We start from the raw sequence: 13,710 nt of genomic DNA, 5'->3' as shown, positions 1-13,710 counted from the left end.
CTTGCGCTAGATCTACAGTAAAGTAAAGTCTTAACGTTGAACGGCATTACCTTTTTAGTAACGGATTAACGATAAGCGAAGTTAACTTTGTGACTAACGTTGCGGTACACAGAAATGTTACAGAACCGCATCACCCCTAGCCTATGGGATAAATACCTGCTGGAATGTACGACGTTAATGCAGGATGGCAGCAGACCGTATTACACGTTTCGGACCTCTTGATAGGTATGGAAGTGTGATTACGCATGTCAATCACATCGCGATTACGGGCAGCATGGGGTTCACGCTTGAGCCTCAGGACGTGCGCTAGCAGCGCATGTCGAGTGTTTCGAGCGTCAACTTCGCGTCTCAATATCTCGGAATGTAATGGGAATATTGCGATGCAATCAACGCCATTGTGTATGTGCTTAGTCATGCTATGGATTGCTGAAGAAAAAATATAGGAGGTCCATTTAAAAAAACATAAGTTTGTGTTAAAAAACACATGCTTTGGTTTTAGAATGTTTCCAAATATGTACATTCATGGGCCCCAGCCCTGCATTGAGACCGGTGAAAGTCGGTTTCCAATAGCTGTTATTATTCCAGAGATATTTTGGGTGGACAAGATAGCTGGGACACCCTGTATGTATAATTAATACCATCCGTTTCTTTACATGCTGCATGCCTGAAAATTCAGCACATAGTGCTTTGTTGTACAGAACAATGAATCCCGTTTGTCCATGTTAGTACTTTTTTGCTCTTTCAGTGCCAATTAAATCTTTAAATTCTTTCTTGCGTGGTACTGTAACATCGTCTCAATACATAAGGATAGGCTATGGTAGTTTTCTTAGTAGCCTTAGGCAGGTAACCCATTTCTGCCTAACGTAACATACATGTCACGCAACATTCTGCCATGGTTATCTCTACTTGGCAACAATTAATGTTTGGAGTACCTATTGTTGTACGTCTCTCAGTTGAGAACTTTCCATTGTTGATACTTGGTCGGATTTCTGCCAGCAGAAAGCAGGAAGAGAACAGTGTCTAAAGCTTTAATTCATGAAGGCTTTTCTGAATACGATTATGTCTAGAAATAATAAGTAGGTGTTACTTGCTCTCGCAATATAAAATATCAATTTTTAAACTTTTGCTTCATTTTAATGTTAAAAATTACTGAAATTTGTAATATAGGTTAGCCACAAGATGACATTCACTGTTTTGTTTCCTAATCCAGTTTTTAATTGTGCTTTGCACGTATGTTACACTAGCCAGTGTAATAAATTCCTTTTGTGTCAGAAGCCTGCCTGTGTGTGAATGACATCCTGGCTACTCTTGAGGACGAGGGAGAAGAAGATGCAATAGATATATTAAATGAGACTTCAGAAACAGAATGGAGTGGGATGAAGATTCTGATGAAGAAGATGGGGGTAGAACATTAATTTTAGACCAAGGGAACTTCATGCTGATGCAGAAGCGGTTTTGACCCACAAAAACAGATTAGGTGTTGAAGTTGAGACTGATTACTATCATAATGATAAACCAGCGATGGTATGAATGTTGTTAGGTCTGTGAGCCAATCCTTCAGATACGAGAAGAAAAGAATCTCTGTTCTCGAACAACAACTTATTGGAGGATATAACAAGAATATTGGTGGGGGTGGGGTTTAGAACTGACCAAATGGACGAAAATGTAGCGTCATGTAGCGTGAGTATCAGGAGAAAGAACTGGTGGTGGCCAATTTTTACGTTTATACTGGATTTGTGTGTACACAATGCCTCGCTTTTCTACGAAATGTAAGTATCAGTATGCCACAACTACAGTTTTGGTGCTACATTGTCAATGTTACCTGAGTTCCAATGCAACAATCCCTAGAGGTCCTGGTCACAGTGCAGGTTATTCATGTCAAAGTAGCTATGGTGCCACAGAAAAAAGAAGACGATCAGCCGCAGAAAACTGCGAAGGAACTTCAAGAACAATGTGCTGCTAATGTAATTTTGGTTTATTCCTTGTGTGTTTTGTACCATATCACTGAAAATGGGTGCTGTTGCCTAAACACAGTATAAGTGACATACAATGCATTATTTTAGTAACTGTCATGTAGTTCACTTAAAATGTATGTTATACCTAGTGTGACATGTATGTAGCACGCCCTTTTACTTAAATTATTTATTACTTTTTTGTTTAGATTGTCGTAGTATGTTTCTTTGACGACATTAAACAAGTATCTGTCCAATTCGTAAGATTCAGCAGTGTAAATTAATTGTATGGGTTAAGATCGCAAACGCATGACCCATATGTTAGATGTGTTGCATACTTATCTGGCGTTATATGATATAGATCTCTTTGTTTCCATATGCGATCAGTGTCTTAGTAGATTCCCCAAAAAACTGGAAGCGGTGAACTATCTAGTAATTTAGTGAGGAATGTATAAAGCGTTGCGTAGCCTACGGAACTTTTAAATTCCAGATGGTTATCTGCCTGTCTGTTACTTAAAACGAACAGTATTTATAGGAAAATAGCCATTTTCAATCCATAATTCAAGTAACGCCATTATTCTGCAGAAATGAAAACGGTTGTGCTGACTGGAAAATGTCCCACAACACTGTTAAACAAAAGTTGCGGTGTACTGAGAAGGAAACCCTTGAGTGCGAGGTTACAAGTTCAGTCTTTAGTGAGGCTCATTTGCAATTGTTTATTGTTGTGTTAACAGTTTGAGAGGAAAAATATTAGCTACTAATGAGACGCATCAGGAAAGCGACAGAAAATTTGTGTCCCGGAGGTGGAGAGATCAACCTTCCATGGGATGTATGTATTACACGTCACAAAATGGACATCGTCGACATTCATGAAATGATCAAGACCATAAACTTCCATCATGAACACCGAAAGAAAAACGGCCCGCCAGAGTGATCACAAAGGTTCGCACAATCAAGATCGAGGGCGAACTGCTTGGGAGTTACAACCTGTGTAGGACGTTCAGCTAGGTATCCACTCTTAAAGAATGCATATAGAATCACGTTAATGTAAAGCAGTGATGAAAACTGATGGAATGTGATGGCATGCAACCAAGTACGAAACAGTCTATCGTGGAGCTTATCGTGAAACTGGCTACTTCTTAAAGCGTAGCTGCAGATAGTGCGATAATAGTTTATATAGGCACGGAAAAATACAAACATACAAAGGCTGAATTTGTCCCATGTTTCCAGGTGGTGAGAACTGCCGTGTCTCACACTTTTCAGTAGGAATGGCTTGCTCTGTAAGAGTACGATTTTTGTACGCAGACCAGCAATCAAGCAAACACAAGTTATTTTGACCAGCTATTGGCCCAAAATAATGATCGTAGCTATAGTTGTTCTCTTACGCACATTTTCCCACTTTTGCTTGCTGTGACGTAAATATTTCCTACTGCACTTGCAAGATCACTCAAACGAGAAAGAATCGTAGGGATCAGAACCCCTACAGCTGCTGACATGACTATCAATAATTTTTTAGCCAATTTACCATCCAGATTGACTGTCGGTATGATTGCATGCGAATGCTTTAGGACATTAATGTTACCTGATTTTTATACAAATCTCTTGGTACCTCTAATGTCCAGGGTTCCTTTCAAATGCGTTTCCTCTTCGATTGGTCGAAGCTGAAAACAAATTCCTTTCTTACTGCAAGATGGGATATATTTCTTTGTCCCAGCTACAAATTTTAGGGCCGACTCCGCTGTTTGCTGTGCATCATCAAGCGGACGATTTGTCTCAAATTTCGTTACCTTACACCTTCCAATTCGGTACCATCGTTTTAATTAAAGAAAGAATAGGCAGTCTCGGTCACAAAATCTTTTCTTATTAATTCAATTTGCGATGCGTTTCACTCTCACAGTAGCATCATCAGACACAGACATCTGTGGGAAAAACAGGTTTTCACAGTACATATTTAGGAGCCAGGAATCAGCTGTAAAGTTACATTGTCAGTTAACACGTTCACTGCCACTGTAATTGGCCTAGCGTTGCCACGTAACCAATTATATTTTTAATAGAATCTCAAACCGTATTGCTAAAGGTAATGTAAAATGTATTTATTTTATAAGTAAAAAATAAAATTTAGTTTCGTGAATCAATTTATTTTTTTCCTACTGGCAAACGACATATTTATTGAACCAAAAGTATAGTAGAAACAGCATTAAAAAACAAACACATCTTGAAGAAACTTCTGCAATACAATGTATGTCAAGTATCATAAAGGATACAATCAAGAACTTTAGCGATTACACTCAAACAAATAAAATAAATACAAAGTTCTAGGATAGTACCCACAGATAACTGTCAAAAAATGCAAGAACAACGAAAGTGCTATCTGTCCCTACAGGTGGTGAAGAACACAACAACTCAAACAATACCCGCTTTATTTGGGCAATCTGGGCACTTGTGAATCGTGTCTGTTCGTTGTCCTTGGCTGGCGCATGATCTGCACTTTCTTCTCGGTGTTTTTGATTTTCCAGTAGATTCTCGTTTTACCACAACATGTTGAGGATTTCTGAATGGCCGTTCTACCTGCTTTTCTGGCGAAAGTGCTTTTATATTACTAGTCTGTATTCTTGGAGGGGTATTTTTGTGCCAGAATATTTATATGTGGGGCATGTGCGTTTGTCAGCATCAATTCCATAACGTAGGTAAAAAGTTTCTCGTACCAGCGTGTGGTTTCTCGTTACGAGAGATAATATGATTAACATCTGATCATGCCGATCAACTTCCGACATAAATTTATTGTAGTTTACAATGACCAAGGGCTTAGATTTCTCATCCTTTCTTTTGTTTTCTACCTCAACTATTTCATTTGTAAATGCATTAGAAATGTAGCAAACCTCCCTCTTATCACACCACTTACCCATCATAGCTCCTTCCGCAAATCTGGCAACGGCTTCACCTTTTCGTAATTTTGCCTTCTGTATTTCCTTGGGTGTATCCTTCCTACTCGCCCTAAGAGTTCCCGTGCAGTCTTCTTATCCAGGAGCAACTTAGCGAATGCAAAGTTATTATAGTAATTGTCGATGTACACGCGGTGACCATCATTCAATTTTTCATCCAGTAAATAAAGAACAATGTTTTACGCATAGCCTCTTGCTTCTAAATCGTCCAGCATGTCAGTGTACACCGCGAGTTTTAGGACCATTCCAGTTGGAGTTGTCAAAATATATAGCTTTTTGCCATATTTGTGCTTTTTATTTTTGATGTATTGGCGGGAAAGTAATCTTCCATGCCAAAGGATCATTGATTCGCCCAGTGACATTTCCCGTCCAGAGTAGTACACTTGGCACACCATCTCATTGAAAAAATTGATAACTGGACGTATTTTATACAACTTGTCGGACGGTTTTGTTTCACCCTGTTTCGGATTATCAGAAAAATGGAATGCACGTAGTATTAGAAGAAAACGATTTCGTGAAATACTATCGGCAAATCCTATCACGTGAAATAATGGGACCTATTTCGAAGAGTCCTGCAATTTCATCATCTTTAAATTTCCCATGTGTAGGAAAACACCCAAAAACACGAGCAATTCGCCAACCGTCACATCTTTCCAACAATTTATTCGTGACTGTTCTTTAGTTCCCACAGAAAGGAATATTTCAATTGCGTTTAGATTTGTTCCTTGTACAACTTTCAATAGAGATTCATCCGTCAGCAAAAGACGAAAATAATCTAAGCGAGTGTTTCCCATTGTTGGAATTAGCAGTCCCTCATTTTTTATAAACGGGAAATTTACCATTCCAACTGAATCGTTTTCCCTTGCAACACTTATATCTGCTACGTTACCACTTGTTACCAGTCCTTCTGCCCTTTCCCTGCAGCTCGGATTCACAGCCTTGTCTACAGTCTCATCCCAGATCACGTAAGAAACAGATTGACCGTCCTTACGGCGGAACAGGCAACCGTAAAAATAGTTTTCCCGTCGGTCAACAGATGTCACAGGCGACGCTACAATGTCAACTGACCTGTCCATGTCGCGGAATTGGCAACGCTGTATCTTCGGTGACGTGAATGACGCTGATTTGCGTCCGGCTAGAGCACTGCATGCGAAATGCATTTGTCACACTTGTGACTGTAGCTCATGATCGGCTGTGGTTTTTCCCGAGTTTTCAATCTAAGAATGTAGATTAGCTCCTGTAATTCTACAAACCAAGTTTATTTCTCACAATCATATGCGAAATGAAATAAATGAAAAGTAACACACAAACATTTCTCGTGAGTTACTGTTAAAATGCAGACTGTATTGCAGTCGCAAGGGTGTTACACTCGCCTTCCAAGCCGTCTTTTTCTCTTTGCTATACAGCTCTTCTGATACGGATTATGGTGGTAAAAAAGATCTCCACATGCAGATTAACACTAGAAAGTTTTCAAAATCCGCGCTCGGTTATGATGCGAATTAAGGCTGGACATATTTCAGTAACAGTCATTTCGAATTTAAATTCTTTTACTTTGCATGTAACTTAGCGTAAATGATACAAGAGTGGCACAAAACGATGACTTTTGGACTGTTGTTGAAAAGGGGCTGCAAACGCGGTAATATACAAGTGAAAGCGTGGTTTTCGAGCATATTCTGGCGGTGTCAACTTTGAAGAGCCACAGACGGCAAACCATTAATTATGTTAAAAATTTACTTTGTACAGTTTAAAGATAACCCGCAAATATTCGCAACAGACGTACGCTTTTATCTGCAACAGTTATTACTGGGGATATCCGCACTCGCGCAGACCTGTTACTATAAGTAGTGTTGTTTTCAAGTGAAAGCTGTGTGAGGATTATTAGCGCACAGATAAAAAAAAATTAAAATAGGCAGCGTCTATAGTTTGCGTGTTATGCTCGTTCTCTTCTATTCTCCTCCCTTCATTCCAGTATAAACGCTTGTTCACAAGTATAAACGAATGGTAGTGAACATTGGCGAATTATCTATGAATACTCGTTTGCAGCAGTGTAAACGAGGTTTTACACTTGTTCACTTCGTTCGCTCTAGTATATACGAGGATTTAGAGGGACCGATGATCTAGCAGTTAGATGACGGCTATTATTAATTTATTTCACTGTTGCGATTTCAGCTCTAGAGCCATTTTCAAGTACCAAGGGAAAGGTCTTGTAAGGTCATTCTTCTTAAATTGTTTACCAAATGTTACCACACTATTCTTTGCATTTTGTTATCCATATGTTATATTGGTTTCAGTTTTCACATTGCACACAAAAATGCCTCTACATACAGAATTACAATGGTGAAGTGAATTAACAGTTTTAAAAAGTCCAAATTGCAGCAAAGATTTCATTTAAAAATTATATGATATGATTCTTGTACAGGAAGGGCTGCCACGTTATATCGAATATAACATCGACAAAATTTAAAGAGGATCGAATTCTTTTGGCTCTTTATTGAGTCTTACTCATAACTAATTTATTGATTTACCTGAATTTAAAATCCACTCGCGTAACCTTTCTTTATCTTTGACGGGAAACCTGAACATCTTTAGTTCAGGATTTGTTCGTATACTCCCTCCACAATTGATATACTTGTAGGTCCTCGGTATGACGACTCGATCCACTACCACCGCCGCCCACCGGTATGTCAGAAACAGCTGTACTTCACAGACGCTAAATAGTGGAAAGCTGCACGCGTTCGGCCGATGTTGCCACATATTTCACAGAACGGAGTGCCATCTAGTGGTTGATTCCAGAAGTAAGGGTGTGACGCTGTTGCCGCCTGGTGGCCGTTCCCTGACAAGGGTTGCCTGCTAGACCAAGCGATCGGGCAATCTGTTTCTTACGTGATCTGGGGTCTCATCTAAGGCAAACTCGGCTGCGTTAGTCTCTTCATTGGATTCCCAACCGTCCTCCCCACTGGCCAATTCCATTTCCGAATCACTTTCTTGTAATATTCGTAATAATTCCGCATCCGTCAGTTTTTGTACATTTATCGTGTCTCGTATTTTATGTTTATTAGGTTCTGAAAGGCCCACAGTGTCAAGATTGTTTTCCATTTTCAGTCCCACACAGCGAAAAAATGTAGGGACAAAACGCAAACCGCAACCGTAAAAATTGAAAACAATACGTTCTTAGAGTGCCAGCGCAATAAACCACATTGAATGGCTGTGCTCGACTAAAAAGTGGGGCTGAGTGTCTCACCGCGCAGGCGCGTCCACGGCATGTGCAGCAGTATCAGCCGGATCGCTTGGGCGCCGATGGAAGCGAACGTGTTAAATAATCCATGCCGACTTCTCCCCAAGCAATTACGCTGCTACGGTCAACGAGAGGTCTCATCCTGAGAGTCAAGTAACTTTTATCCGATGCACCACAGCCAGTTTTGCTGTATCCCTCCCACCCTCACATTAACGATTTAACTCAGAAATTGCGACACTATTAAATACTAAAGCTTTCATGTCGACTTCTCCCCAAGCGATTACGAGGCTACGGTCAGGGTATGGTTCTTCTCCTGAGAGTCGAGTATCTCATTTCCGATGCACCACTGATAGTTATGCTGTATTCTTCATAACCTCATATGGACGAATTAACACAGAAATTGCGTCGCTATTAAATACCAAAGAATTTAAGCTGACTTCTCCCAGAGCGAGTAACGTGGCTACGGTCAATGGATGGATTTTCTCCTGGGAGCCATGTATCTTTTTTGCGATGCACCACTGCCAGTTTACTGTATCCCTCGCACACTCACATTAACGGGTTAACACAGAAATTGCGTCGCCATTAAATACTAAATATTTTATGCTGACTTTCCCCCCAGCGAGTAACGTGGCTACAGTCAACGTATGGAACTCCTCTTGGCAATCAAGAAGCTTTTTTCCGATGCATCAATGCCAGTTTACTGTATGCCTCACACCCTCACACTGACGAATTAACACGAAAATTGCGTCACTATTAAATACTATAGGATCCGTGCAGACATCTCCCCAAGTGACTAACGTTGCTAAGGTCAATGGATGGATCTTCTCCTGGGAGTCATATATCTCTTATCCGCTGCACCAGTCGCAATTGACTGTAACCCTCGCACTCTCACATTGACAAATTAACACAGATATTGCGTCGCTATTAACTTCTGAAAGATCCATGAAGACTTTTTCCCAACTGAGTAACGAGGCGACGATCTACGTATGAATCTTCTCCTGGGGGGAAAAACAACTATTTTTCGATACACCACTGCCAGTTTACTGTATCCCTCACACCTTTACATTGACGACTTAACACAGAAATAGCATCGCTGTTAAACACTAAAGGGTCTATGTCGACTTTTCCACAAGCGAGTAACGTGGCTATGGTCAACGTATGGATCTTCTCCTGGGAGTTAAGTATCTCTTTTCCGATGCACCAATGACAGTTTACTGGATCCTTCGCACCTTCGCAATGACAAATTAACACAGAAATTGCGTCGTTATTACGTGCTATTAGATCCACGCCGACTTCTCCCTAAGCAAGTAACGTGTCTACAGTCAGCGTATATAGTTCCTCTCCTGGGAGTCAAGTATATTTTTCCAAAGCACGACTGGCCTTTCACTGTACCTCTCACACCTTCACATTGACGAATTAACATAGAAATTGCGTCGCTATTAAATTATAAAAGATCCATGCTGACTTCTCCACACGCCAGTAAAGGGGGCTACGGTCAACGTATGGATCTTCTCCTGGTAGACATGTACCTTTTGTCCGGTACACAACTGCCAATTTACTGTATGTCTCGCACCCTAACATTGACGAATTAAGACAGAAACTGCGTCACTATTACACACTAAAGGACCCATCGAACTTCTCCCCAAAGGGAATAACGTGAGTATTGTCAGCGCATGGATCTTCTCCTGGGAGTCCAGTCTCTTTTTTCCAATACACCACTGCCAGTTTACTGTAACCCTGGCACCGTCATGTTGACGAATTAGCACATAATGTCCGTCGCTATTATATACTAAGTGATCCATGCCAACTTCCCCAAAGCGAGTGACGGGGCTACGGTCAACATATGGATCTTCTCCTGGGAGACAAGGGTCTTTTCTTCAGTGCACCAATGCCCATTTACTGTGACATCGCACCCTTACGTTGACGAATAAACATTGTAATTACATAGTTATTAATTACAAAATGATCCAGGCCGACTTCCCCACAAGTGAGTTACGCGCCTACGGTCAGTGCATGAAAGTCAAGCATTTTTTTTCCGATGCATAACTACCAGTTTACTGTATCCCTCTCACCCTCACATTGAAAAATGAACACAGAAATTGCGTAGCAATTAAACACACAATGAACCATGCAAACTTCTCCATATGCGAATAACGTGGCTACCATCAGCGTATGGATCTTCCCCTGGATGTCAAGTATTTTTTGCTAATGCACCAATGCCAGTTTACTTTATGCTTAACACCCTCACACTGACGAATTAAAACAGAAATTGCGGCGCAGTAAATACAACAAGATTCATGAAAACTTCTCCCCTAGCGTGTATCGTGGCTACGGTCAGTCTATGGAAGTTCTCCTGGCAGTCTTGTATCTTTTTTTCTATGCATCACTGCAAGTTTATCGTCTCCCTCGCACCCTCACATTGACGATTTAACACATAAATTGCGTCGCTATGAAAACCTAAGGGATCAATGACGACTTAGCCACAAGTGAGTAGCATGATAATCGTCGACATATGTATCTACACCTGGTACTCAAGTATACTTCTTCCGATGCACCACTACCTACTTACTGTAACCCTCTCACCCTCAAATGGAAGATTTAACTCAGAAATGGCAACGGTATTAAATACTAAACGATCCATGACAACTTATAGCCAAGCGAGTAACGCGCCGACGGTCAACGTATGATTCAACTTATGGGAGTAACTGATCTCTTCTCCAATGCACCACTTCCATCTTTACTATATCCCTCGCACCTTCACTTTCACGATTTAATACAGAAACTGCGTCACTAATTAATACTAAAGTTTCCATGACGACTTCTCCCCAAGCGATTACAAGGCTAAGGTCAACTTATGGTTGATCTCCAGAGAGTCGAGTATCTTTTTTCCAATGCACAACTGCCAGTTATGCTGTATTCTTCGTACCTTCACATTGCCGAATTAAATCAGCAATTGCGACGCTATTAAATACCTAAGAAATCAAGCTGACTTCTCCCAAAGCGAGTATTGTGACTACGGTCAATGGATGGATTTTCTCCTGGGAGTCATGTATCTTTCTGCTGATGCGCCACTGCCAGTTTACTGTATGCCTCACAGCCTCACACTGACGAATTAACACAAAAATTGCGTCACTACTAAGTACTACAGGATCCATGCAGGCATCTCCACAAGTGACTAACGTGGCTACTGTTTATGGATGGATCTTCTACTGGGGGATATGTATCTTTTATCCGTTGCACCAGTGCTAATTTACTGTAATCCTCGCACCATCACATTGACGAATTAACACAGAAATTGCGTAGCTATTAAATTCTGAAAGATCCATGTCGACTTCTCCACAAGCGAGTAATGCGGCTACGGTCAACGTATGTATCTTCTACTGAGAGTCCAGTATCTTATTCCGATGCGCGACAGCTAGTTTACTGTAATCCTCTCAACCTCACAGTGACGATGTAACACAGAAATTGCGTCGCTATTATATATTAAATGATCAATGCCGACTTCTCTCCCAATGAGTGACCTGGCTATGGTCAACGTATGTATACCCTCTTGGGAGTAAAGGATCTTTTGTCTGATGCACCACTGGCACTTTACTGTATTACTCGCACCCACGCATTAACGAATAAACACAGAAAAAGGGTCAGCAAAGTACTAAATGATCCAAGCCGATTCCTCCCCCAATCAAGTAACGCAGCTACGGGCAGTCTATGGATCTTCTCCTGGGAGTCAAGCATCTCTATTCCGATGCACCACTGCCAGTTTACTGTACCCCTAGCACCCTTATATTGACGACTTAACACAGAAGTTACTTCTCTATTAAAAACTAAAGGATCCATGCAAAACTATCCCCAAACGAGTCACTCCCCTGGCAGTAAAGTATCCCTTTTTTGATGGACCACTGCCAGTTTTCTGTATCCCTCGCACAGTCACGTTGACGAATTAACACAGACATTCCGTCGCTATTAAATTCTAAAGGATGCATGCAAACTCACCCCAACTTAATAATGTGAATACTGTCAGTATGTGGATCTTCTCCTATGAGTCAAGTATATATATTTTTTTTTTGATAAACCACTAACAGTTTACTGTATCCCTCGCACAGTCAATTTGACGAATTAGCACGGAATATCCGTCGCTATTAAATATTAAATGATCCATGCCAACTTCCCCAAAAGCGAGTGACGTGGCTACGGTCAACATGTGGATCTTCTCCTGGGGGAAAAGTACCTTTTCTCCGATGCACCAACGCATGTTTACTGATACATCGCACCCGCATGTAGACGAATAAACACGGTAATTGCGTACCTATTAAGTACAAAATGATCCGACTTCTCTCCAAGAGAGTAATGTGGCTACTGTCAGAGTATTGATCTTCTCTTGGTGGTCAAGTATCTATCTCCACTGCGCCACTGCCAGTGTACTGCAACTTTTGCTCCCTCGCATTGACGATTTGACGTAGATATTACGTCACTATTAAATTCTAAACTGTACATGACGAGTTCTTGCAAGTGAGTAACGGGGCTGTGGTAACCGTATGGCTCTTCTCCAGGGAGTCAAGTTTTTTTTTTTTTTTTTTTGCGATGCACCATTGCCAGTTTGCTGTATCCCTTGCACCCTCACGTTGATGAATTGACACAGAAATAGCGTCCTAACTAAATACTAAAGGATCCAAGCCGTCTACTCTGCAAGCGAGTAAGGCGGCTGCAGTCAGGGTATGCATCTTCTACTGGATGTTAGGCATCTCTTTTCCGATGCACCACTGCCAGTTTACTGTAACTAATGAATCCATTCCGAGTTCTCCAAACGCATATATCGCGGGTAGTTTCAACGTATGGAACTTCACCTGGGAGTCAAGTACTTTTCTCCGGTGCATCGCTGCCAGTTTACTATATCCGTCGCACTCTCACATTGAATTAACGCAGAAATTCCGTCGCTATTACATGCTAAGTGATCCATGCCGACTTCTTCCCAAGCAAGTTTCTTGGCTTCAGTCAATGTGTCAATCTTCCCCTGGGATCCAAGTATCTCTTCTCCGATGCACAACCTACAGCCCCTTCACATTGACGATTACACTCAGAAGTTGCGTCTCTATTAAATACTTAAGGATCCATAACGTATTCTCCCCAAGTGAGTTCCGTGTCTACAGTCAATGCATCGATATTCTCCTTGGAATCAAGTATCTTTTCTCCGATGCAGCACAACCAGTTTACTGTATCCCTGTCACCCTCACTTTGATAATTTGACACAGAAATTTCGCCGCTATTAAATTCTAAAAGATCCATGACGACTCTTCTCCAAGCGAGTAAGGAGTTGACAGTTTACATATGAATCTTCTCCTGGGAGAAAAAGATCTCTTTTTCGATGCACCACTACCAGTTTACTGTATCCCTCACACCCTCACGTTGACGAATAAACACAGAAATATCGTCGCTATTATATACTAATGGATCCAAGCAAACTTCTCTCCAAGCGAGTAAGGCAGCTACGGTCAGCGTATGGATCTTTTCCTGGAAGTCAAGCATTTCTTTTCCGATGCGTAACTGACAGTTTACAGTATCCCTCGCAACCTAACAGCCACGA

Source organism: Schistocerca americana, chromosome 2 (assembly GCF_021461395.2).
Source record: "Schistocerca americana isolate TAMUIC-IGC-003095 chromosome 2, iqSchAmer2.1, whole genome shotgun sequence".
NCBI classification, from domain to species: domain Eukaryota; kingdom Metazoa; phylum Arthropoda; class Insecta; order Orthoptera; family Acrididae; genus Schistocerca; species Schistocerca americana.
Note: the sequence above shows the minus strand (reverse complement) of the source record.